The 23,065-nt window shown below is 41.7% G+C and overlaps 1 protein-coding gene across 4 annotated transcripts in view; it reads left to right on the top strand.

The window, feature by feature from the left end:
- Foxp1 (forkhead box P1) overlaps nt 1-23,065 on the top strand; it is a 504,713-nt gene that overhangs the window by 84,808 nt on the left and 396,840 nt on the right. The window contains exon 1 of one of the 4 annotated variants that reach the window (XM_076940174.1): nt 6,298-6,316. The exons of the other annotated variants lie outside the window; for them this stretch is intronic. The gene's annotated coding sequence lies outside the window, so the exon portion shown is untranslated. Of the gene's footprint in view, nt 1-6,297; nt 6,317-23,065 lie in introns of those variants that run through there. 4 annotated transcript variants of the gene reach the window in all.

Below are 23,065 nucleotides of genomic sequence, written 5' to 3'. Positions count from 1 at the left end.
CCCATCCATATACAACTTTTTATACTCTGAGGCTATAGAGATGGCTCTGGAGAGGCTCTGCCAGTAAAGTAACTGCCACACAAGCATGGGTATTTAAGTTTGCATTCTTAGTATCTGTGGCAAAAAAGCAGGGCTAGTTTCTCATCTCTCTTACCTGATCACCCTAACCAGCTCCAGTTCTGGATGCGGAGAAGTAGATTGCCAAAGCTCTCTTGCCAGCTAGTCTACTCAACTGGTGAGGGTTAGTATCTTAGTTACTTTTCTATTGCTATGACAAGATTCCACTACCAAGGCAACTTGGAGAACAAAGCATTTAATGGGGACGTCCAGTTTCAAAGGACAAGTCTATGACCATCATGGCATGTAGCATGGCAGCAGGCATTAATCATGGTACTGGAACAGTAGCACAGACCTTGTATCCTGAGATGAAACCTACCACCAGGCCAGGGGGGCAGGGAAGGAGGAGAGGGAATTGTGATTGGTGTGAATCTTTTGAAATCTTAAAGTCTCCCCCTGGTGACCACAAGGACACACCTCCTAATCCTTTCCCAGCAGTTCTACAACTGGGAATCAAACATTAAAATATATAAGTGTATGGGGGGGGGGGGTGTTCTCATTCAGAGTCTTGCACATATGTCATGTAATAGATGGAGCCCGTTAGTGGATCTTTTGCCGCTAGCTTCATTTGAAGTTTGGAGCCTTCAAGTCTATTTATATCTGATCCATCTCTAAAGGAGATTCACCATGTATCCAGTTCCAGAGGCTGCTGTGTGATGACCTGGTTCCAAGCTCAGTTAAAAGTTCTTACCCTTCCTCAGGGCTGTTTCTTCCATTTAGAAATGGATTCTTGATGAGTCATGCATTGAATTCTCTCTAGTGATGAATAAAACTGAGACACAGAGTGCACAGATTCATAGAAAGAAAATACGTAGACTCATCTGCTTCATGGATAGAAAACCTTCCCCATCTACCCAGACTGTGCCTTGAAGGGAATCATATGAGTGTAATGTCATAATGTCTGTGTTGATGTTCTTAACAATTTTCATCAAGGTGCCTCAGTTTTCATTTTCCCCTAGGCCCCATCAATTCTGTGGCCTGCCCGTCCCATTCACAGTATGCTCTTTCTGTCATATAAAAATTTTCAGTCCTCATGTTATATTCCTTACCAGATTTAGGGTCGCCAGAAGATATTTGCCTCAGGTCTGATGCTACCTGACTGTGGCTCCTAAAAGCTGTGTATGTTTCATGCCTGGTAACAACCCTGCACCTACAGAATACAAGCAGATGAATGAAGCCTTTGATTTTGATTCAGACTTCTTGAACCAAGTCCTGGCTCTGCCACTGGGCAGGCTGGTTCAACTTCCTCAACCCAGTTTCCTCTTTACAAAGTGGGCGAGATAATGCATGTTTGTATCTTCATCTTGAGGCTGAGAATCCAAAAAGACAGTTTAGAGCTGATTGCCTAGGAGCCTGGTCAAGGCCTAAGGTATATAATCATCCACTGCAAAGTATTTGTAATTGTCCTACAACAGGGTTCATAGTATTCTGGATTCTAGTTCATTCACAAATGCTTGCTCTCTCCTTCTCAATGGAGCCCCAGCTACTCCCTCTCCTCTGAGATTCCTTCTTGATGTTGGATGATTAATTAACAGGGAGAAGATTTGTGTAAATAAAGTTTATATTATGCAACCCTTTTCTGGTTCCCAGTGATTCAAAGATGCTCCTTCCTCAGTGTATCATTAAAAGAACCAACTTCTTTTCTGCAGAGCATTTAGAGCCCATTTTAATGCAGCCTAGTCATTCACAACTAAAGCTCTCCTCTCCCCATTCACGCAGGAAATTGCAAAACATTGACCATATGAAAGGATTCCATGCTTCTGGGGAGGAAAGATGTATTGTTGGAGACTAGTGTTGTGTGATGTGGGATATGATTCATTTGCCCATGTAGCAATCACTTGTGGGAGACTCTGTGAGCTAGCCAGGGCTGTAAGTTCTGGAAATACAACTGTTAACAAGACTGCCAAGGACAGACTTCTGGTCTGAGACATACTTGCAACCTATAATGAGGAACAATGTCCGGCTGAAGTGTTGTGCAGAGAAATGCAGCAGAATGATGGAAGGAGGGTGGGCTTTTAGTCCAGTTAGACTTCCTGGAGTTGATGGTTTTTGAGCTGAGATATTCTTGGTAAGAAGGAGGCAGCCAGGAGAAGTTAGACATTGGGAATAACAGGGATGGGACAAGAGGTGACCTGGTCTTGGTATAATTGAGGGAGAGAAAGCAGAGAAACGGTATGGGTGGCCTGAGATAGTAAGGTGGAGTGGGGAAAGGGTGGGGTAGCAGAGTTATTTAGAGCCTGTCCTTGTAGATTGTGCATGTCAGATGGTCATGTGGTTACTGAGTCCTTATTGTTCTAGCTATGTTCAAACTAAGGGGAAACTTAGACTCTATTTAGTCATGAAGTGAACTCAGTCAGCCTCCATGTACTAAGTGCAGTGGGAGGTAATAGAGGCCTTGACCTCTATTATCAGGGTCACTTTGTAATTTATAAGCAGACTAGTGGACTCCTAGAATTTGAGTCCCCAAACAAATCCTGAAGTGTCTGGGACAAGCTGTTGGGTTCCTTCTATCAGCTGTTTAACTTGGGAGACTTGTGATGTATATGATGCTCAGGGTTGGTCTCTTGGTCACTGTTCTGTTGTTCTGAAGAGACACCGTGACCATGGCAATGCTTATAAAAGAAGGCATTAAAAACAAAAAGAAAGGAAGGGAAGGAAAAGGGAGGGAAGGGAGGAAGGAAGGAAAAAGAGAAAGTAAGCAAGCAAGCATTTAATTTGGAGGTTGGGTACAGTTATAGAAGTTAGTTTATTATCATGACAGGGAGTGTGATGCTGATCAGACAGACATGGTGCTGGAGAAGTAGATAGGCTTTACATCTTGATCTCTAAGTTAGATAGACTAACACTGGGCCTGGCTCAGGCTTTTGAAACCTCAAAACCCATCCCCAGTGACACACTTCCTCTACCAAGGCCACACCTCTTGAAGATTAAGCATTCAAATATATGAGCCTATAGGGGGCATTCTTATTATTCAGTCCTTCATAGTTGGCATGATGAGGGATTAACAGGACATGTAGCTATCAGTCAATGCAAAGACATGTGCTAATACATAGAAATCAGAATCAATATTCTTTCTGTCATTCTACTTATTCAACTATTCAGTGTGTCTTTATTAGTTATATATAATGTTTAGAGGGCCATAGTAAAGGAATTTGTGTTGAACATAATTACCTCATTTGCAGTAGTTCATAGATGCTGCCTTGTACCCTCAGATCTCCTGCTTGTTTCTCTTGACTAAGATCTGGGATGTTAGAATCAGTGGTCCACAGAATTCCTTCTGCAGGACTCTATACAGATAGATTTGATTTGAAGTAAGGAGGAGCTTACAAAGGTGGTTCACTATTGCTGTTTCAAAATCTGTCTCAATAGACTCATATTGTTCTCATAAACAAACAAGCAAACAAACTTGTACCTCCAAAAATAACTACTTCTTTACATACTGTTCTTTGGGACCTGGTAACTCATGGAGAAATTTGTGTTGCACAATTGGTATTCTTTTTGGCTTAAAATATTTATTTGTTATTAGCTATGTGTATGTGGGTAAGAGCTGTGTACACTAGTGTGCAGGTGTTTTCTGAGGCCATAATGTTGATCTTCTTGGAGCTGGAGTTATGGGCGGTTGTGAGCTGTGAGGTGTGGGTGCTGGGAATGGAATTCAGGCCCTCTACAAGCATGCCAAGTCATTTCACCGGCCCCACGGCAATTGTTTCTGATACCTGGGTAGGGTTTCCCCTTGCTTTTCAGAAACCCTTGCAGTCCTAGCTAGCAAAAGAGTCACATGGAATCCCTATTACCCTGGGTCCAGTCCTCTGAGATTGCGCTTCAGGGATTATGTAATGGCTGTAGGGAATCTGAATTTCAGAATCTTGACCCTTCTTTGATTTCCTTTATAGTCTTTGTAGAGAATGTCTTGGAATACTGGAAGACAATTGTTAAATTTTAGACAGTTTTGTATTCTGCTTAGATACCATTTTTAGTTTTATTGTATCATTTACTAGCAGGGGTGCTAATTATTTTAAATATGACCCTGGAAATGGGCTATGTCAGCTTGAGAAGACAATTTTTTAACAGGATTTGGTTTTAAAGGCAGGTTTTATAGACATTATAGTAAAGCCATTGTTATCTAATTAGCATCTACTACGTGAAGGTATGTGATATTCCAGAGGCAAGTATACATAAAATTATAAATTGTCACATTTTATGAGTATTTTATCATGAGTTTTATACAGTCATCATTACTTAACAGTATGAAATGTGGCCTTAGACATTACATCATGTGAAGACCTCGAGACAGGAAAAAAAAAACTGAGGACTCGTTTTTGATTCAAAGAAGGTTTTTAGTGAGGCCCTTCTGCATCTGTGTCATGCGTGTGAGTCACGGGCTTCACATCAAACCTCCGACTTGTTATCATGATGTTCAACTTCAAGGGTTTTTCAGTATTTAAATTCTGAACCTAATTCTCAGGTTTCAAAATGAATCACATTCAAATCCACTTTTATACTTTATAATTAAATAAGAAAATACTGCTTATACCTACATTTTTACTATTCTTGGACATATTATAATTATTTCTCTTAATTTCACTAATAAAATAGCCCATTTCTTCATTAGTAAATTACAAGGCTATCTCAATAAAAAAAAAAAATGAGTTTGAATGTGGCTTGCTATCTCAGTCATTTTCTTTTGGACTTTTTTTTTTTTTTTCAATTTCATTAGTTCTCTTTGTGAAATGTGAGGATACTTTCTAGGTAAATTAATCCCTTCCAAGTGGTAAAATAACTTCCTTTTTGGAAAGAGTTATTAGGGTCTTATTCTTTATAATCTTAAATACCACTTATGTTGGGGTGAACAATACATGAAAAAATTACACTAGTTAAAAAAAGAATGATTGCGACCCTCGGCGAAGTGCACTGCAATTACACGTCTGTGGCAGAGGGAGCTTTCTGCTGGGAAATGGGTGGCATCGATTGCACAAAAAATACCCAGAGTTTTAGGTTTTTTTTTTTTGTAAATTAGGTTGTTCCTAGTTAAACAGGTGGCCTTAAAGGCTGCCTCCACTGTTGTTTTAATCATAGTTTAGTTACCATGGAGAAATATGCAAGTTAGCATTTACACACAGAAGTGAAATTTATGCTGCATAGATAATAGCCTAAATTTAGCTCAACTTAAGTTTACCACTTCCTTTAAAAAAACGTAATAATGATAATAATAATAACAACGATCATATCACATATATTCCACAAACGAGTTCATTTCTTTAAATACCGTAATATTTATAGAGGATTTCTTGGCTGCAGAATTGCTGCAAACCTCTGTTGATGTGTCCTCTCCCAGAGCTGAGTGTCACCTAACATCCCACATCTGATTGGCATTAAGAATGTCACCCTTAGGTATAAGGAAAGACTTAGTTGGAGTAGCTGTCTGGTGAGAGATGATAATGTTTGGATGAATTTGTATCTAGTTTTGTTTTATAAGGGACTTTTATTTTCAACTGAAAATTTTCAGAAATTGTTCGGTCTTTATGAGACCAGTGTGTTATCAGAGTTTTCGCTGCTATTTGGATATATTTTATTTTAAAAATAATAAAAGCTAAACTGAGCCTCTCTCAGCTACTATTCAGGTGTTCATGTCCCCTTAGCTGAGTAGCAGGGTTTTTTTTGTTTGTTTGTTTTTAATTTTTTTTGTTTAATCGCCCCCTGAATTAAGATGTGTACAGTCCAGCAGCTGGGAGGTGCCTTGTCTGCCAGTTTCTCCACCAGTTAGCTCGGAGTGCAGGCTGAGTTTCAAGGACAAATGTAGTAAAAGTGTCCTGATCCAACATGAGGTCCCCCAGCACGGGGAGAGAGCATCGGAACCCTTTCAACACCAGCTGTTCTCACAGATATAGATTGCTGCAGTGAAATTTTCTTAATATAATTCAGGATGCTCTAGAGAATTCTCCAAAACTACTGTGCCAACAAGGAAAATGTTGAATTTTTCATCAGCTGCCCAACGTTGAGCGTTAGTGGGCAATCCGTTCATTCATGACCAGATGTTCAGTGTAGTAACACTCTGCAGTCAGCTTGAACCTTGTGGCCTGCCTACCATGGGCTGCAAGGACGTTGGCTGCAAGCTGGCACTAGAGAATTGGGGCCTGCACAAGCAAAAGACCAAAGTGTGTGTCTGTGGCTTCCTGGTTTTCACCAGCGACCAGACGAGGTAGGGAATGCTGAAAGGAACCAGTGAGTTCCATCAATCATTCTGGAGGCCTGCAGCATTGACTCTGTGATGGTGTCTGGGGGGAGCATTCAGCAGATTCTTAAAGTCCTTTTGATTTGGGGGAAGAAAAGCTGTCTTTGTGTCGCCGAACAGAGTTACTATTTCTTTTTCCAACCTGTGTGTAAACTATCAAAGTTTTTTTTTTTTTTTTTTTTTTTTTTTTTGTGATGGGGACATGAGATGTGGGTGGGTAAGGCAGAAAAGACAAAGGTTTCTAATTTTAAACCAAGAGGCAAGACAACTTAATTTGTAATACTGAAATCTTATTACATCCAATCTAGAATTGGAAATGTGTACTTTCCTTTTGGCAAACTTTATAACTGTAGGTGAGAACACTCAGACCTTCCATTCATACTGTTTCTTGTTTCTTTCAGATCGTGTCTTGGGTCTGTGATATTTTTGTGAGCTGCTATATGTCATATTATTCACAGAAAAGAGAGACTTAGGTGGAAAAGTGGGTTGGGGGGGTGTTTGCTTTTTTCTGGTCTTTCTGGTCTGTCTGTCTTTCTGTCTGTCTGTCTGTCTGTCTGTCTGTCTTTCTTTCTTTCTTTCTTTCTTTCTTTCTTTCTTTCTTTCTTTCTTTCTTTCTTTCAATTTTCTACTTAGGAAAGGACTCTTCCAGACCCACTCAGGTATGGGTGTGGAGGAGACCCATACCTGCAGGGACAGGCTTGATGCCATGAGGGTCTCCTCTCACCCACCCCTGTTCATTTTAACTGTTTGGTCTGAGTGGAATGAACAAAAGGAATTTACAGATTTTTCTTGTTTAACAGTTTTGAATTGGAGATTTAGTAATTTCCGCTTATCAGTGAGCAGTTAAACTTTGTTTACTTCAACCTGCTACGTGCAAGATATCCTCATGAGGTAAACCTTTTTCTTTGGGGAAGCTTTGGGGTACTTTTGCAAGGCTGGATTTCTGCCATATACCCCCACCCCAGCCTGCTGGCATGTGGTCCCCGAGGCCAAATCAAAAAGGCTCTTGGGGAGCTGCTCCTTCAGTTTGTTTTGGCAGAGCTTCTGGCCTTTGGTTTACAAGGTTTCAGGGAGCATTTCCTGCTTGGAGAGAAGGTGGGTTGCACATTGCATTGAGTGTGAACATTTCTGGCAACACCTTTGTAATCTGGGTCTCCTTGTTCCCTAGGCTTTCCGGACAAGAAGTCAGTCTCTCTGTCTCACCCCTACCCTGCCGATGTGCACTCTCTCTGTCTCTGTCTCTCTCTGAGACTCTCTGTCTCTCTCTGAGACACACACTCTCTCTCTCTCTCTCTGAGACTCTCTCTCTCTCTGAGACTCTCTCTCTCTCTCCTTGTTGACTTGGAATAAAGGGGTTGTGAATCGCAGCCTGGCCTTCATCCCTGCTGCCGGGATGCCAGGTGAAAGCTCTGTTCTGTCTTGGATGCTAACTTGAGGATGGGAAAGTGAGAACCAGTTTACAGTAGCCTGACACTGCTGTTACCTTGCCTAGGTCCTCTCCAGCTGCTCCTAGTCCTTCCCAGCCTCTGCCATGCACACAGTTTGTTCTTGGGTGTGAAGGCAAACAGTATTTGCCTTGGCAGCGGGTTTCTCTTTCACGAAAGCTTGCTGTCTCGGCAAGAAACCACAGCACGAGCTGCTCAAGGTTCCCACCGGCATGATGGCCTTTTCCCACATTTCCTTGCTTTAAGGAAACAGATTTTTGAACTTTTTTTTTTTTTTTTTTTTTTTTTTTAAGACAAAATGCCAACATTAAACAGCTGGACTCAGTCTGTATTTTATGGTTTTCACTTCATGTTCTTGTGGATATAGATAAATTTAAAAACCCACAATCATTGCTAAGTTATGCAAGTTTTTACAAAAAACTGATTTAAAATAGACCCTCTGTTATGAGGAATTCAAGAGAGTCATTATTACCCAAACAGGTATTCTCAATTATCCTGTCTTTAATGGTTTTTAATTGTTCTAATTTACTCATAGTCTGTTACATCTCAGGGATGTCTCTGAAATTCCTTTGTTTTTTTTTTTTTTCCCTTTGTGGAACAAATTGTGATTTATTCATTTGAATCACTTTTATTTTTTATTTTTAAAAAGGTAAGTTAATTTACTTAATTCTATTTATTTACTCCCCCTTCCCCCAGCATGTGAGGGTGTTAATATTTGATGATTCTCAGTCATAACACTCAGAGGATAGACCTACCCCTTCTCATGGCAGTGGCCCAGACACAGAATAAAGCTCTGTGCCTTTTGTATACGTTTCTGGCCTTTGTTAGCCACGGACTCCGTCTTGTGGCCCAGCTGCAGTTTGTCCTCTTTTTCTTAGCTTTGATGTCCTCACCCCCTTACCTGTTTTCTATGAAGATCCTTTATAGGCCAGGGCCCTCTACCAACTTGAACCATATCAGAGCTCGAATGGGAAGTCAGACAGCCAAGAAATAAATGACTGTGTTACCTCCAGACAGTACTTTCTATCATGTCTGTGCCCAGACATTAGAGTTTTGGTTTTCTTTATTGTTAAAATTTCTGTTAATAGAGACAAAAGTTCTGAGAATCTTTACACTACCCCCACCCCACCCCCATCCTCCCACCCCCTCCCTCTGCAGCTTTCATTACAATGCAGCTAGCTCTACTGTGTTGTTTTCCTGGGTTCTCAGAAAATACAATAGGAAGTGAGAGACCTTTTGCTGAAGACAAAGTGTGACTCTGAAGATCATTCGATCTCCTGGTAGATTTAGGGTCAGAACATTAGCTGTGATGAATAACTGGGGACAGAGTTTTTCTTTCCTTTTCGGGGATAGTGGCCGTTAATCATTTTTATCTGCCTGCCTTGTAGACTTGATTAGATTTATTATGTATGCCGCATGTTTATGGCGTTTTTATTATATGTTGTTAATTTGTTGTAACTGCCACCACATTTTTTTCCTTCTTCCTTTTTTCCCCTCCCTTGAGAACCCTTGAAAGCAACTGTCAACTGTTACCTTGTGCCTTAGAAAATATCATTTAGTTTTCAATGTTAGTAAAAGCCATCCTAGGCTATGGGTTAACAAAATGCCAGCGTTAACAGCATGTATCTCACTGCAGACAAGGAAAGGTGTATGTAAATCCCCTTGAATTCTGCTTTCTGCCCATGACGGAGCATGGGTGGATTAGAACACAAGTCATGAAAACAGCTCCTGAGGATCATAGAAGGGGGAGCCATGTTTCCATGTTGGGAATTATCATTTTGTTCATTAGCAGAAAATCACATCTATCATTTCCACATCACTGCTAGGTAAGACAATTGAGCTGTTTAACATTTAAGCTGCTTTAAAAGTCACACAGCGAATGAGGCATTTTAGAGCAGCGTCTACTTTCTTAGTGCTCGTGCTCTCAGTATGGCTATGGGATCTGTTAAATATAGAGGCCAAGCTTTAAATAAGGCCGACAGTTAAAATTGGGAAGCTGGAGAATTAGATTGGAAATGATTTACGATGAGTCTAGAGGACATTAAAAAAAATAAAGTTAGCAAAGGAAATCCGCTGGCTGGATTGGCTGCAGCGTAGCCAGAGATTTTACTTTTCGTGTCTTTTGAATTGGCTGGATGGGCGGGCACCGTGTCGAAACAGACTTCCCGGAACAATGGGGAACTTTCCTTTTTATTGTATGCTCTGGCTTTTGGCTTGGAGTTGGCATTACAAGCCTCTGACTATAACCCAGTCAGTTGCTTGTTTTGACAGCTAGAAACTTTTTCAATAACAGAACACCACCCATTCTCTTAAGAGCATTAGCTGATGAAATAAGTAGACGCTGGATCGAACGGCAGCTTTGCTTTTGACTTGCAGTGTGAACATATGGGTCGTTAACATAGGCCATTTGAAGATGACACATGGGTGTGGTTGTTGAGGTCAGAGTGTGTAGTAATCACAAATGCATAGATCACTGTTAGGAACTGCTACACATTTGTTCACATGGAATTCTGTGAAGTGCGTAGTTTTTTTTGGGAATTAGCAGTGACGTATTAAAGATGCAGATAACAGGAAATGCTAAGCCACTCAGTTATGATGTGTTCTTGTAGTTAAACTTTGTCCTTATGATGGCTCCTGAGATCATCAAAAAGCCTTTCTTACAACAGGAAAGGAAAGATGTGTGATTGAGCTATTAAGATACAGACTCATTCATTCTTCCCATTAAATTAACTAAGAAAAGGATATATTTACTAACTACTGGGAAAGGATCTGGGGTAATAAGGGACTGAGCTCAGTTTTAGATTTCAGTGTATTAAGAGATACACCAGACCCCATCCATCATACAAGACCATCTGACTCCCTCCCTGTCAACCCTGTTTCATGGATTGAGTCTATGACATCTTTATTGTTGTCTCAAGCAATTTTGAGAAAACCCAAGTTCATTCTCAGACTCCAGCCTGAGGAATAAAGTAGTGAAACAAGAGGTGTTTACCTTGAGTTAGCAGCGGAGGTAGGTATTAGATTCTTGAGCAGTGTTGTTCTGGTTCATGGTGACTGAATATTCAAAAAAACCTCTAAAATCTTGGTGTTGAAGCACAACCATGAAGTTTTATTCTTTGCCTTAATCATGAAAGGGTGAGAAAGAAAATCAGTTGGAAACATAGTTGGCAGATGAGAACTAAGGAATTTATCCAGTAACGACACACTGGAGGACACACTTGGCTATATAAAAGGCATCCACCTCAACGATGGATAATTTCTTATACATCTGTATTTTTTTTTTCACTCATAATCAGTCAACAAAGGGAACTCTATGGGTTGTGTTTTTCATCTGAAACATTTTTTGACCAGACATTTTGCAAGAAATATTTTACATAGAATTTACCAGTTGAACATCCATGATCTAACAAACATCAAAACCCTAAAATCTGATAGTCTGGGGCTCGCTCACTGTCATGATGTACCCAGAAGTGTGTGATTTCAGAATAATGATCTCAGGTGTTTTGTTGGAGAATATTCATCCTTTATTGTATCTGTGTTATCCCACAGGTAACAGTACAGGGGAGGAAAATGGACCTTTGAAAGGTTTTATGATCTTCCCATATGTCCACAGGAATGAGATGTTACCAAGGTTTCAGATGAGCTTCTGTGACTCATGAAGAAGCCCTCTAGAGACTGTCTCCATAGCCAGTGGGCACAGCGGGCACAGCCTGGGCTTCTGAGTGTAGATGGCTCTTGTTCAGAGGTGTGTGCTGGGATAACTCATCTGCCAATGTCTAGAGTGAGAGTCCCAGGTTGGGGGGAATTGTGATGGTCCTGAAGAGCAGCAATGTAAGGTACTTGAAGGACTTAGAAGGTAATGATGGTGGGACTTGACATCCCTAATATTTGGGGTACATAGACATGGTATGGAAGATACTCGTTGCACTGACAGATGAGGAGAGAAGATGGATTAGGAAGGGATGAGCTGAGGTTTGGAAGTCACTGAGGCCACTGATATGAATTCCTGCTGTGTTTTTCTGGAAGATGGTGAATGCACATTGAAAATGAAAGTTAGGAAGGCAGTCCAGGCTTAGAGATGTGGATTGGAATTCACAAAAGCCAGTGTAGACATGGAGACTGAACATTCCATGTTGGGGCGAAGAAAGAGTAGATGGAGACAGAGACCAGGCTATAATCAGTCTTAAGAGATACAGAAAAATCTTTGTGCACATGAAGATGACAGATTTGTAGGCCATGCTTCAGGCACGTAGCTATGCATATTCATATCTGGATACATATTCATGTACGTATTTATGTATGTATTCCTATATACATTCATATGTATTTCCCTGTGTGTTTGTATATGTATCTTATTCATGAGCATGCGCTGTTCTCTTCAGCTCACATATGTATCTTTGGGAATCTTTCCCACCTTAGCTCGAAAGTGAGGAGAAGGGTAGGGAAGGTGGCAGTCCCTCCTGAGAACAGCTGACAGGGGAGGAGGATGCTCCTCGTTGCTGAGGCTCTTCAGTAGTAAAGGGAAGGCTGGGTTGTCTTTCAGTGTGTGTGAGGCTCAGGCCACCGTGTACGATTTTAGTCTTCCAAATCGCATTCCAACACATAAGCCTGGCAGCTTTAAATGCTCCAGTAAATGTTAAATGATTTATAGTGGGGTTTCGCAGAATTCAGTGAGACGACCATTGTGTTGGGAAATAAGGGGTGACACTGTGGTCAATAAACTTGTTAACATTTCATTTGGGGTGAGATTTCTGTCTTTCGGATGGCATCCACTTATCCACTGCTCTGTGCTAGCCAAGCTCTTTGCTCCCCCTGCTTTTACCAATAAAAGACTACTGGTTTTTTGGGTTTTTTTCCCTTCCCTTCCTCATGCCTTTTCTTAATCCTAGGGAGGTAAACAAAGAAGATACCGTTTTAGCCATGTTTTGTTTTATTCTACAGCTAAAGAGTTTGTTGTGTGTTGTCAATTGAAGACATGACAGGGTTCTCCCCCCCCCCCTTTTTTTTTCCTGTGATACTAGTATTTTCCTCCTGGAGTTCTAGAAAGTTCCTTTCTATATAAAGGGCCTTCTGTGATGCATCTTCTCTCCTTACACAGCCATTGGCCAAGTTGTTTGAATACTGTGGGTCATGCCAAAATGAAGAAGCTTCTGTGCTGCCTGCCCACTCTTGAGGCTGCCATTAACGGGAATGTCTGTGAACATCCCCATGGTGGTGCGGCTCATTCTGACAGTCTACCTGAGAACCTTTTGCAGGTCACTCTGGCTTTAGGGTCGGGGGTTTTGTGTTCCTCCTAGGAATTTCCTATTGGCCCTATTACTGTTGACATTGTCCCATGGCTTGAGAAGTCATTTGTTAGCTGCAGCCATTTTGACTTTTGAGAGTTTCAACCTCTTTGACCTGAGCCTTTATGCTTGCCCTATGGACATTCACCAGGAATTCCCAGAGGAGGCTTTGTTGTTATGGTTGATTTTGGTTAAAAGCCTTTGCTAGCCCAGCTTCTCATTCACTGTTCTCTCAGAGTTGAGAGATTCTTTACTTCTGGGAGTTTCTTTTCACACAACTTACAGTGACTTGACAGTCGAGGGGCTGGGGGAAGTTGCCTCCGGAGATTTGGAGTCAAATGCATGCCTTTTAAAATGTTTTTATTAGCATATAGTAATTATACATAATAATGGGTTTCATTTCATAGACTACATAATGTATTTCTCTTACATTTACCCACCTTCTCCTGTTTCTTTCTCATTCCCACTGATCTCCATCCTCTACCAAACTGGCTTCTAGGGTTATGATTTCTGTTTGTTTGTTTGTTTGTTTTGTTTGTGTGACTCAGTGAGTTTCATTGGGGTTACTTATAAGAAATGGTGAGATTTTGTTTCTAGGACGTGGGCACTTTATCAGTGGCTACACTAATGAAGATAATGTCTCTTCCTTCCCCATCAACCACTGTCTGTATCCTTGGGGAGAAAAGGGGGCCCCAAAAGCCTCCCACTTCTCCATGACAGAATGGCAGTAGACCCAATCTTGTACAGATATTTGTAGGAACTGTAAATTCGAGAGTGCTCCAGCCAGGTACATAACAAGATATTTATTTGTTTGCTTGATTACTAAGTGTGCCCAAACCTGACATGACTTTTCATTGTGACACTTTATTTTATTCCAGGTGGTCAGGTCCTCCACAGGGCAACTTTTCTTATCACTTTCTTTAATCAGCCAACTTGTTTGATTCAAGGTAATTGACCTGATTTCTAGTATTTTATTTTCATTGATAATTGACCCTCTTCTCGTTTTTCTCTTTCACGGCTCTGCATGTGCAGGATGCATGCAATGGTGTGATCCTGCCATCTTATATCTGCTCGAGTGTGCATGTGTGTAGGTTGAAGGCCAACCTTTAGTATTGTTTCATAGGTGCTGTCCATTACTAATCAGACTGGCTGGCAAGTTTCTGTGTCCCAGCCAGGATTACAATAACTTGCCACCATACTTGGCTCTTTAAATGGGATTTAGGGACTGAATGGATTTTTTTTCCCTTGAGGCCTCCCCAGCTCTACTCGCTTTGTTAGACTGGGACAGTAGTTTGTCCTTCCAGCAAGATGCTAGTGTCTATGGTTTGGCATCTAGACTTTCAGCCACACATCGTTTTTTCCTTTCTATTTTAATTTTATGTGTAGGGGGTGTTCTGCCTGAATGCATCACATGCTCGCAGAGCCCATGGGGGACAGAAGAAGGCATAGCATCCCCTGTAACCTGAGTTAAAGTTGGTTGTGAGCCCCCATGTGGGTGTTAGGAATCAAACTGAGATTCTTCAGAAGAATAATCAACACTCTTGATTCTATAACCATCTTTCTAGACCCAGGATAGCATTTTAAACACGCTTTAGATAAAACCTCCCAATATTCTTTATAAAGTTTCACATTCTAGTGGGTTTCTGTATGTGTTGATTCCTCAGATGAAGCACCAACCTGTTTGAAAAGGATTAAAAATTCATGCTGACATATGGACTTTGTCCTTTGTCATTATTCCCTGAACAGTGCAGTATGGTGACAGTTTATAGCAGTTGCCTCATGCCTACATTTGTAACCAAAGATCATTTGATATACGCATAAGGAAATGTCCAGGCTATTCGAAGATGCAATTCTGTAATGCCATATTATACAAGGGACTTGAGCACACAAGGATTTAGATATCCATAGGGACCCCACTCCCCCATGGACAGCAAGGGATGACCAGATGTCATCCTTTAATCATGCCTTCTGTTGTAATGAACTTTCTTCTTTCCCTTGGAAGTAACTGATGCTAATGAATGGTGTCTTTCAACACAGAGCTAGCTGAAAGCATTTGCTGTGTGAGCCACCTGCAGCTGGCTCACCTCTTCATGCCACTTTACCATAATAATGTCAGGCTGCGTGGCCATCTTCTAATTACAAGAGGAACACGAGGCTGTTTCCTGATGTTGTTATCTTTCACGGTTCCCACACTGATGTCTCTGACCTGGGGTTACAAAGACTCAGAAAAGCATACACCAAGCTTCCCGTGCAGGAGCTTCAGTTGTCCCCTATGTCTGACACCCGATTCAAATGTTCATGATCTCTCTTCGCCCCTACTGTGGTTCTTAATGTAGGCTCGCCAAATCCTATGGGCTATATATTGAGACATAGGCTATGCAGTCTTGTAGATCTTTAGATATTTGCATATCAGGGTTGCAACATGCCATAGCAGTCCCATTTTGTTCAGCTTTCTACACTGGAACTAATAAATTTTTGGAGAATAATCTGCATGGAAGGCTTGCACCATCTCTTACACTGCTTATCTTTCTATGGCATTGGTGTGTGTTGACACTGTCCCTGTTTGAAACCTTAAGGTGCTTCCTAGCAAATCATAGGCTAAGGATATTCTTAAATATGTTAAGCAGAATTAAAAATTTTATTTTTCTAAAGATTTTCAGAAAATCCTTGTAGCCCTGTCTGGACAGATTGCCCACATGGACCCCTCTTCTCATGGCCAGGATGTTAGGAGCCGTAACCAAAGTGAGGGTGGCACCAGGGTCTGCTGCACCAGAGTCTTGTGACTCCCGGTCCTGTTTGTAAAGGGTGTGTGGGAAAGGATATGAGGGGCTCTGGCACACAGGCTGCTTTAATTGAGCTATTTTTATGTTTATAAAGGTCTGAAGTTCATTCGGTTGTTTGCACAAGATGAGACTTGTGGGGTTAACCAGATGTCACGTTCCTTGAGTTTAAGCCATAAACATTTCAAGCTGTTAGCTCTGATAGGCAGTTTGGGAGATGTGGTCTACAAATCAGTCAGCCCTTCATGTCGGGGTTGGTAGGTAGATTCTCTGTAACTTAGCAGCTCGTCTGTGTTGGTGGGATCTCTTGGATTTACTGAAAGGAATTATTTGCTGTTAAAAAACTTGAGAGTCTTGTGTCAGACTTCTGAATCAATAGCAGATGAAACAGACAATAAATCAGCTTAGACATGGTGACCAGTTCAAATGGTATACAGATGTGGAAAAAATGACATTCTGTTGTCTACGCTTTATTTTTAAAATGTAAACTTCTACATTTCAAGTCTGTCGTTTCAGATATGCTACACTTTACTAGCATACTTTAAAAAACATTAATCATATGGAAAGAAAAAGATTGTAACATCACTACGATAATGTCTATGACTCAACAACAGAAATTGTTGTTAGCGGAATCGCCCCAAACAATTCTGTCTTGGGGGAAAATGTTTAGCTGAAAGGCCACAGGAAAGATGCATATTCACTGTGTGTCGGGAGAGGCAAACACAGAATGTAAGATTGTTTTACAGAAAGGGATTTCTAAAAACAGTGTAGACAAACTGTGGAGGAATCTCCATTGTTCAGGAGTAAACATCTTGCACATATCAGACACTGAAGAAAGAAAAGTGTAGTCAATGGTAATGTGAACTTATTCTGGGATGCAGAATGTGTTTGTGCTGGATGCATTTCGGGGCAGCATTTCCATCAGAGGGAGCAAGTTAAGGAACTCTCATAGGTGGCAGGGAATGGTACCAGTGCCACCGGATGCTGAGTGCCACTGGATGCTGACTTGGGAGCCCTTGACTGGCTCTTGGCCTCTTGCTGTTGTCTTAGCTGATGCACAGTGCTGCTTGCACCGGATCGACTTCTCTCCTAGTGGCCACACTTGGAATTCTTGGCCAGTGTGTCAGGGTCTCGTGGGTGTAAAATAAGAATCTGTTGTTCCTCAGATGGAGCTGGCCCCAGCTGATGATCTTGGATGGCCTCTTTGAACTTCCCAGCAGGAGTCTACATTTCAGACTCCATTCTGACCTCAGGAGACGGACTTGGTATATCTGTGTCTTATTTACTTAGTCTTCAGTTTTACATCCCACCCTTCCCAGCCTGCTCCCTCCTTCTTAGTTTATTTTTCAAAGTTCACTGTGTTCAGACATTCTTCATGCTTTTGTTTATAGTTTTTACAATTTTTATCTAAATGTCAGCTATATTTCATTTGTTTCAGTATCCATTTAATTCCCTTCATGTGTTAGAATGTAAACCAGTCCATGTAGCAGAGAGTTCTGTCAGGTGCGTGCTTTGCAAGATGAGGAAGATTGTATGGTGGTATAAACCAGGGCTTTCAAACTCTTCTGTAGGCCCAGCGATGGTTACTTTTGGCTTCACAGACCATATAAGCTCATTTGCAGCTGTTAAGTCCACCATTGTCATTATAAACCAGCCAGAGAGGATCATGAGGGAGTGGGAATGGCTTTGTCCCAGCAAAACTTTAGCTTTAGATACAGAAGTTTGACTTTTAGGTGATTTTTTTTTTTGTGTCACAAAATATTCCTCGTATTATACCCCCATCCATTCATTTAAAGAGGTTTGGGGTTTATTATTAAGACTTGTGTATTTGTGTGTGTGTGTGTGTGTGTGTGTGTGTGTGTGTGTGTGTGTTGGGGTAAAGGCATGTATGTTTGTGTGCACAGGGATCAGAAGTTGATGTCAGGTGTCTTCCTCAGTTACCCTCTATCTTATTTCTTGACAGGTTTCTCATTGAATGTGGAGTTTGCTGATTGGCTATTGTTGTTGGCCAGCAAGCCCCACCCCCAGGTTTTCTTCCGTCTCTGTCTCCCCATTCTCATACCTCAGCCCCATCCTCATACCCCATGCCCATCCTCATGCCCCATGCCCATCCTCACATTCCGTACCCCTTCTCTTCAGCCCCTAAGAGAATACTGTTAACATAAACTTTAAACATAGGGGTTAAAAGAGAGACACTCAGGAGTGACTAAGCTATACTGAGTGCAGGTGTGGGTCTTTTAAGAGTTACCCCAACCACTAACAAAATAGAAATCTTCTCTTAACTAGTGAGCTGCATAAAAATTGATAGCAGACTGGTTTGTCACCCCTTGTACAAACTGGCCACTGGATACCCTTGGCTGTCCTACCTGAGTTAGAAATGGACTGTAATGTGTATGGGGTTGCTCTTGTATCATGTAAAGTGGTGCCTCTGGTGTCAATCCAGAGTCGAAATAGATTCAGAAAAGAAACAGTGTCCTCATGGTTGAGTTTGCAATACTTTGTTGTTGTGTATGTCTGTCGTCGCTTCAGATCACATTAGTGATTTATGTCTTGAATGTTAGGGAGTGTTTCCATTACCTGCGTGGCAAAGAGAAAGATTTCTCCCAACATGTGGAGATCTGGGTGGACAGAGAGCTATAACTTTTTTCGTCTGTCTGTCTGTCTGCCTGCCTGCCTGCCTGCCTGCCTGCCTGTGAATCATCTAATTATATAATCACATGAAGAAAATGAGGAGAGAAAAGGTAAAGTTTTCTATAAACTAGCAAGATCAGTAAAGGGGTAGAGGAAAGGAAGGATTAAAAGAATGGCCCATTTAAATATCCAAACGAAGATCTGAAAGAAAAGATGTGTGTGTGTGTGTGTGTGTGTGAGAGAGAGAGAGAGAGAGAGAGAGAGAGAGAGAGAGAGAGAGAGAGAGGAAGCTGGCAGAAAAATTAAGTTTGCCAAGCAGCTCCTACTCTCACTTGGTGCTCCCCTACTGGCCGCAGGTGTGCAGCCACGTGCTGTCAACCCCTCTCCCTGGCTTCTGTGCCCTCTTTGGTGTTTGTGCCACATCGAGTTTTTCCACAACTTTCTTAGAGTGTTCCTTAGTCTCCTGCCCGCCTTTTTTCTTTGTGGCAGACCATTTAATGCTGAATAGTAGATCAAACTGTCCACCCAGCTACCCCCACCTGAGTTAATCCCATTTTGCGTATAATTTGGACAGGATCTTAGAAGTTACTTATTGGCAGAATTCTGCATAATGAAGCCTGGACCAGTGTGGCTTCTTCTCACAACTTGAGTTGAGAGAGTGTATGTAGAAATCTAGATGCTGAGTGTTGTACTATCTACCTTTGTAGTTACATAGACAAAGCTTCTAATACGTAACAGCAGCCAGACTCCATTTCTTGGCACATAGCATTCATAGGGTGTCAGTTACTGGTATAACTCCAAAATAGTGTCTTTATAAAACTAGCTCAAAAGTGTTTCTTAGGTGAAAACCAGCTTCTTAAAGCAAAGTTGTTTTCCTAAAGCGTGCTGCTCTCCAGGATCAACACAAGCCAAGCAACCTTAGGTGAGGAGGCGTATTAGCCGGTTTGTTGGGAGGGGTGGTGGCACACTGGTGAAATCATTTCCCGAGTTACGGACAGGATCCTCTGTCCAGTTCATTTTGGCTACTTAGTAACTTTTTGAACTTAAAAAAAGGTTGAAGTATTTTATGCTTGGATTTTCTCATCTGAAGATGAGGATAAGAAAGCACCCCCTCATAGAAATGAAAATATCATAGTTTATGTTTCCTTTAAATGATTCAGAAAAATTCCTGATTGAGTGTTGGACTCATGACAAGTAATGTCCCCTTCACTGGCAGGTGTGTGGCTAATTAATGATGAAGGCACAGCAAGGCATTACTTTGCTGCTTCTCTAGGTGAAGGTGAGGTCATATTGAAATGTTGGAGTTAGAGGTACTTAGAGGTGCTCTCCCACCCTGCATTTTGGAGTCTAGCTTAACATATTTTCACCCATGTAAGACGACACTTTAACTCGAATTTCAGGTGTTAGTGTGTGTATATGTGTGTAGGATGAGAAATTGAATAACCTCTTGTCCCTGGACATTTGTGTTTTACGAATGTTCTTTACTTTGCTCAAACCAAAGAAGCATAACTCATATTTTAATACTCTGTACTCCTATAGATCTATACATCTATCTGTCCAAGTGTACTTGTTCACTCCCAAGTTATTTAGCTTTCCAATGGCTCTTACTGATTTTCCGTCTGTCTGTCTTTCTGTCTGTCTTTTTTGAAGACTTATTTTTATTAGTTTAGATTGTATGTTTTGTGTGTGTGTGTGTGTGTGTGTGTGTGTGTGTGTGTGTGTGTGTGTGAATGTGAGTAGAGGTCTCTGTGGACAGAGGCCATTGATCCTCTGAAGGTACAGTTATAGGCTGTTGTAAGCCACCCTGTGCTGGGACTCTGGTGCTTGGCTTCTCTGCAAGAGCTGTGTGAATTTTCATCCTCTCCAGAACAATAACAAGAACAACAAAAGGTTGGAGAATCTGTTATGCATTTTTGCATACCTTTTGAGTTTCTTTAGTTAAAAGCAGCCAGGACATATGACAGGCATCATCATGATAATTTTGAATTCTTTTTCTCTATTTCACCTTATTTTTCTCTTAAATTCCTAGTGTTAGTTTCTACATCTGGAAAATGTACGTGACCCATGACTCTCAGTCTCCAGTTGCCTGGTCTTCTGATTCTGTGAGATGAAAAGAGGACTGTGGTCTGACACCACGGAGGGGTCAAAGAGAGTTAAATTAAGATCTGGTTTATATGAAGTTGGGAGCTGGAGATGGTGATGCTGTTTCCCTGGAGGCTGCTGTTGTAATAAAGCAAATCCTATGCACAGCCAGCCATTTCAGCCTCCTGGGCTTTGTAGGGTCACCGGTTCCTATTTGGTATTTCTACTAAATGATTAAGCCTGGATTCCAAATCACATATTTGGGGCTGGTGATGCAGCTTGATGGTTGAGTGCTTGCCCAGCGTTCATGAGGCCCCAGGTTCAACCCTCAGCATCAACCACAGCAAAAGTGTGTGAAATCAGATCTTTGATATTTTCCCCCCTAATTTGGGTGATTCTTTAGCAATTTGCTTCGCCATTACTTTAGAACATTCACCAGTTTGTCTGGTTATTTTATAGCCAGAATTCAAGGCTCAAGTCAAAACTGTAAACATCAAGTTGTCAGGCAAATATAGCACTGAGGTAACCTCTGTAAATTGATTTATTGGCAACAAGAGATATATTTAGCTCATTCCAAGGAGAATGACTTGTCTCCGTCCATAGCATAAGGGAAATCACACATTAGCTGCTCTGTGCCTTAGCTAACTCGTTTGTAGAAAGAGATAAGCCAATCACTTTGATAGGTATAAATGGTAGCGCTCAGGTGAGATGGTTGGACGTGTGAATGGTCACAGTCATGTGAGATGGTTGGATGTGTGAATGGTCACAGTCATGTGAGATGGTTGGATGTGTGAATGGTAGTGTTCATGTGAGATGGTTAGACATGTGAGTGGTAGCGCTCATATGAGATGGTTGGACGTGTGAATGGTCACAGTCATGTGAGATGGTTGGACATGTGAATGGTAGTGTTCATGTGAGATGGTTGGACATGTGAGTGGTCACAGTCATGTGAGATGGTTGGACATGTGAATGGTAGCGCTCATATGAGATGGTTGGATGTGTGAATGGTCACAGTCATGTGAGATGGTTGGATGTGTGAGTGGTCACAGTCATGTGAGATGGTTGGATGTGTGAATGGTCACAGTCATGTGAGATGGTTGGATGTGTGAATGGTCACAGTCATGTGAGATGGTTGGACATGTGAATGGTAGTGCTCAGGTGAGATGGTTGGATGTGTGAGTGGTCACAGTCATGTGAGATGGTTGGGCATGTGAATGGTAGTGTTCATGTGAGATGGTTGGACATGTGAATGGTAGCGCTCATATGAGATGGTTGGATGTATGAATGGTCACAGTCATGTGAGATGGTTGGACATGTGAATGGTAGTGTTCATGTGAGATGATTGGATGGTGTTTTTCAGTGTTATGATGGCCCATTAAATGCCACCTGTGTTAGTGACTCTGTCATAGCTGTGACAGATGCCATGACCAAAAGCAACTTAAGGAAGAAAGAATATTGAGGACTAGAGGGTGCATTATTGGGGAGCTGGGGAAGGCGTGGCATGTCATCAGGAACAGGAAGTTGATTCATCACATCTCACTCTCACACAAGAAGCAGAGAGCAAGGAAGTGGGATGAGGCTTTAAACCTTCACAGCTCGCTCCTAGTGACATGCTTCCTCCAGCAAGGCTCCACCTCCTAAAGGTCCATAACCTTCCCCCAACAGAGCCACCAGCGGGGCACCAATTGTTCAATACATGAGCCTATGGGAGCTATTTCTCATTTAGTAGACTGCATTGTCCACCAACTCACCCAGAGAAATGAGCAGGAGGTCTTATTTTTAATTTCGTGGATGGTTCTTGAGCATATGAGTGTTGTGCTTGGAGAGGCTCTTTCCCTAAGTGTTCAGCTCGGGATGTGTCTCTGTGCTCGTCATTCTTTACTTGGGGATCTTTCCAAGTTCTCAGGGAACATTTAGGACCTGGCTTAGTAGAGTAAACTCAGAACTGACTCGACTTGAAGGTACCTTTTACTTACGTCTCCCAGGGTGCTATGTAGCATAACAAAATGTGCACACACCATTATGTGACACCATTTCCTTCTCACCTCAGACAGTTTTCACTTCTTTCTTTGAACTTCCCTCCCCTTTCATCTCTTCTTTTATTCACCCTTGAATGTCTCTGTGTATGTATTTATTGCATGTGAGTATTTATGTGTGTCTGTTCATGTGTAGGTGCAGGTGTATTTATGCAATAGTGTGTGTGATCGTGATAGCAAGAAGAAGGTACTTGGGTGTCCTGCAGTCAGTCTCTTCCACCTTGTTTGGAGCACGGTCTGTTGTTTGCTACAGCGTATACTGGGCTAGCTGAGCAGCAAGCTGCTGGGGTTCTCCTTTTTCAACCTTCTCTCACACCACAGAAGTGAATGCTGGGAATCAGCTGAGTGCTAACCACCTCTGGCTTCCCATGGTGCTGAGGATGGGGTCTTCAGAGTTACTCAGCAAGGACCTTCTCTGAAGGGCCATCTCTTAACCTACTTCTTTTATCTTTCTCTC

The sequence above is a fragment of the Arvicanthis niloticus genome, chromosome 9 (genome assembly GCF_011762505.2).
Source record: "Arvicanthis niloticus isolate mArvNil1 chromosome 9, mArvNil1.pat.X, whole genome shotgun sequence".
NCBI classification, from domain to species: domain Eukaryota; kingdom Metazoa; phylum Chordata; class Mammalia; order Rodentia; family Muridae; genus Arvicanthis; species Arvicanthis niloticus.
The sequence above is the reverse complement of the archived record's forward strand: the minus strand, read 5'-3'. Positions and strand labels throughout refer to the sequence as shown.